Consider the following 4,455-nt stretch of genomic DNA (forward strand, 5'->3'; position numbering starts at 1 on the left):
ATTTGAACCCATCACTCTATCCACTGAGCCATCTAGATGCCCCCTTTTACCTTTGCTTTAGGTAGCCCTGCTCAAAAAAGGTAGCTCAAGAGAACGGTGAGCTAAACAAATTTGGAGCTATCTCTGTTCCAAATATTCATGTGGACTATTTGTGCCTGACCTGTGACAGCCTTCTGAGCTCATACTGGTCAGATCAGCCACAGTTGGACACACTGTGACTTGATTCCAGAATAGTGGTGGCATCTGGGGCCTTTTCAAGAACAAAGGACACCAACCAACTAACCAATAGTCTTTCTCCTGAGGTATATGCCAGGAGTACCTAGGGATAGCTTCACTCTGGTGGCTACTTAGCCACTCATGGGATTTACCCTTCAGTGTCTCCTGTGTCTCCATGGATTGGGGCATGCATGTCAGCCTGTTTCTCTGACAGCCCTATATGCCAAGGACACTGCTCTTTTCCTTAGCTTCCTGTGAAGGAAACTATTTGCTTCCTAATTCAAGATTCCTCTACTCTCTTGTCTTCATGGCTGTTAAAATCTCCACTTATGTCCCTTCTGTCTTTCTTTCCCTAAGACTGGGCCTTGCTCTCGCTTCCTCAGCACATGTACCAAAATTGGAACGAAGCAGGGCAGATCAGCATGACCCCTGTGCAAGGCTGACATTTGAATCCCTGAGGTGGATAAGAGACAAGACAGGAGGGAGGAGGGATGGAGAGGAAGGAGATGGGACAGGGGATGAGGGATGAGAGGAGAGGGGAGGCCCGTCTCCCCCGCATCACTCAGCCAGTCCAGGAGCACTCACAGGCCAGTCCCTGCTCCATATGTCCAGCCTTGGCTCCCCACTGTTGTTCAATTATGGGCCAGAGGGTCCCAGTCTATGTACTTTCTGCCACCTCTCAGCTGGTCGTGTCCCTGTCCATGAAAGAGGAACAGATGGATTGGAAGAGGGAGGAGTACGCTCAAAAATAGCTTTGGGATGATGCGATAAATAGAATAACTGCCATATGGCAGCAGAGCAGAATGCAATGAGCTTCTGGGATGTGGGTTCAAATTCTGGCCCTTCCCTGCATTATATGGGATCTGGAGCCAACCATATGACCTCTGTGGGCCTCAGTTTCCTTACCTGTAAAATTCAGAAGTTGGCCTGGAAGACCCGGAAGGTCTTTCCCTCCCTTAGATCCATGACCCCATAACCTACATAAGTTTGGTTCTAGTGGGTCAGCTCCCCGCCCCCCACCAGCTTCTCAGCTGTGTCATGGGAACAAAGATCTTGCAAACACTGCAAGTGGTGCAGTAGATGGAGCACTGGGCACAGAGGAAGGAAGTTGTTGTTGAGTCATTTTTCAGTTGTGTCTGACTCTGCCTGAACCCACCTGGGGTTTTCTTGACAAAGGTCCTGAAGTAGTTCACCGTTTCCTTCTCCAGCTCATTTTACAGATGAGGAAAGTGAGCCAAACAGGGTGAAGTGACTTGCCCAGGGTCACACAGCTAGGAAGTGTTTGAGGCCAGATTTGAACTGAGGAAGATGAGTCTTCCTGATTCCAGTACTGGCATTCTATCCACTGCACCACCAAGACCTGAGTTCAAATCTGGCCTCAAACACTTACCAGCTGTGTTACACTGGGCAAGTCATTTCACTTCTAAGTGCCTCCATTTCCTATCTGTAAAATGGGGCTAATCATAATGCTTACCACCTACAGCTGTTCTGAGCATTGAGTAATATAATATTTGTAAAGTGCTTTACAAACCTTTAAGTGATATCTACATTCTGGCTAACTAGCTGTAGTAATGCTAGCAATCAGAAAAAAGATTTGAGCCTATGTCTCCCCGGAATCCAGATCTAGAAACCATCTCCCTGCCCCCTCCCCCCCCCACACCTCTCCAGTGAACCTTTAGCCTCATCTAATTTTTAACTTAGAAGCTTTTGTGGAATCCCACACACACTCCCCTCCCCCCATGCCCCCACCCCCACACTGCTGCAGGTTTCAGGAAACCCTGATTAAGGCCCTGATGTTGCTTTGCATAATTCCCAGACAAGAACTCAGCTCTGGTGTGTCCTAGTCCTGGCCCAGGGACCTGGCTTCTGGCTGCCTGATGCCTCCATCCATGATCAAAGGATTCCCTGAGCACTCACAAATATAGTGTGTCCACCATACTTGGGCTACAAGCACATGCTTCATTCTAGGGCGTAGGGAGACTGAGAGGAATGAGCTGTCTCCCAGTGGCCTGAAGCAGTTACAGATACTCCATCCTTTAAGGACAAATCCTCTCCATCCTCAGCCCCTGCAGCCCTAAGTCCCAGGGATATGCCAACGGGAGCAATCAGCAAAGGCCCTGGGGAAGAGGTGGTGTGGAAACTGAGGCACAGAGGAAACTGAAGTCCCAAGAGAGAGTGAGGAGTCAGAATATAAGAGGTGGTCTGTGCAGTGACATCTAATGTCACACAAATACAGTGCTGGATAGCCAGCTTGGCCGGAATACAGCAGAGGGGGAGTCATGGGGAATCTGTTGGGCAAGACAGGCTGGAGACAGACAGTGGCAGGCTCTACATGGCAGACTGAGACATTTGCATTTATTTCCAAGGATGAGGGAGCCCTAGAAGCTTCCAGAAGAGGGGAGTGCCACAGTCAAATCTGGACTTTATCAAGTGTTCACATTCAAATGTTTCTTACAATAATAAGTATTTGTAATAAAGAATTAAGCACTTGTGAGGATGCACTGTGCTTATGGCTGTGAAGACCAGGTAATTGTTAAGGGCTAAAATTCTAGCTAAACTGTCTAAAATATCTAATGAGTGGTCGCCAATAAATTATAAGCTTTAGCAAGAGTTAGACTTTTAAGCATTTATTAAGGAGAATAAGAATTTGGTAAAGAGAGAGAAAAAGGCCTAGATTTCTATCTATTAAAGGGAGAGCACATTTCTAGCTCCCTTCTCCACCAGAGTCCAGAGGAAAAGAGCGCGAGCCTGAGCGCCAGTCTCTTCCTTCCTCCTCCCACTAGCCTGCGTCACTTCCTGACTCCTGGTCTTGCCCTCAAAGACCTTCCCTTCATGGGCAGAACTCTTCTACAGTAAGTATCCAGCAGGTGGCGTTATTCCAATCGTTACAGTCCCCCCTGTTGTTCCTCAAGAAACAAAATGTTTCCTTGACGGAACAGTAAAAACAATATGATAACTATTGCTAACTAATAATATGTGAACAACAATATAGAAAAGGAAGAGAGGAAAGTTTTGTCCAGAGGGGCGATTTTTTTTGTCCTCATGAACCGACGCTTTGACATTAGTCTTGCAAAGGGAGGGCCTCTGCAGAGAATACATGTTACAGATGGTGTATATTATAACAGAAAGAGAAAAAAACCAACAAAAAGAACAAATCAAAACTGTTCATTTAAAGTCTCTGAAAGTCTTTTCTCAGATGTCCTCTAGGTGTAGTCGTGGAATGGAAGTCTTTTCAGGGGTTGATGTGTGGATGCTGGTAATCAGCCAGGAAAATTTCCTACAAAATTGAGCTTAACACAACTTTAAAATAGCTTTGTCAATAATCAAATCAAACAATGAAAGTTCTCAAAAACATGTCTAAGGGAATTCATAATCTTAGTTGTTACACATGAAACATATAATAAAACAAAAATTAAAACATTCTTTAAAATTATAATATTACTATAGTCCCCCCTCATGGAGGGTAATTGAGAAGACAATTGCTGCAATATTAATTAATAAAAATAATTTTTATCTTTGTTTTATCACTTTTTGCATCATCTGCCTAATTATCCTCATGCCATTATGAGAAATTTAAAAATCTAATATAATTGGTAACAGGTGTCAAGGCCAAATTCAACACTGTATTTATCATGACACCTGAGATAATTATGGGGGTTACCATAAAAGAACAGAGAAATGATGGGATATGAGCATTCCCACACTTGAGCAATATATACTGCCCATGCAGTATACCAGGCTTAAAATAGGTGAATGGAATATATGTCCATGCCACTGAACATATTGGAGGAAACTGAGTCAGACTTAATCAGATGCATGGGATTTGAGATGTCCATGGCATCAGGCATATAGGAGGGAGCATAGAAGCCAGGTGTAGAAGTGAGATGGGTGGGATGAATACTTCCAGCCATCTGTACAATATTGTGGGGAAAAATAAAATAAAATGTTAAACCAAGAGAATCCAACCTCAACATTAGTCAAAAGCCGTTCCCTCGGCCATACCTTGACTTCATGCATGTCTCCCCTCATGTGACAGTTCAGTGTCTGCTCTTGCATGTATTCCTCTTGTGATTGGATGGCATCTTGGCCAACTGGCATCTGATAACTCAGAATAAAGGCAATTAGTGTCTTAAATGATAAGTTCCCATAATCCAAGTCTCATATGGATTTAAAAATTGAGGATAATAAATGATTGCAAAAAATGTGAATACATCTTGACTCAGAATATAATATATAATT

The 4,455-nt window shown here is 44.2% G+C and overlaps 1 non-coding gene across 1 annotated transcript; it reads left to right on the forward strand.

Annotated features, from left to right (window-relative positions):
• Positions 1–581: 581 nt before the first annotated feature.
• On the forward strand, positions 582–690 carry LOC122727051. The gene has a single exon (XR_006353020.1). It is a non-coding gene; the product is annotated as a U6 spliceosomal RNA (small nuclear RNA).
• Positions 691–4,455: the final 3,765 nt, after the last annotated feature.

This window comes from Dromiciops gliroides, chromosome 4, assembly GCF_019393635.1.
Source record: "Dromiciops gliroides isolate mDroGli1 chromosome 4, mDroGli1.pri, whole genome shotgun sequence".
NCBI classification, from domain to species: Eukaryota; Metazoa; Chordata; class Mammalia; order Microbiotheria; family Microbiotheriidae; genus Dromiciops; species Dromiciops gliroides.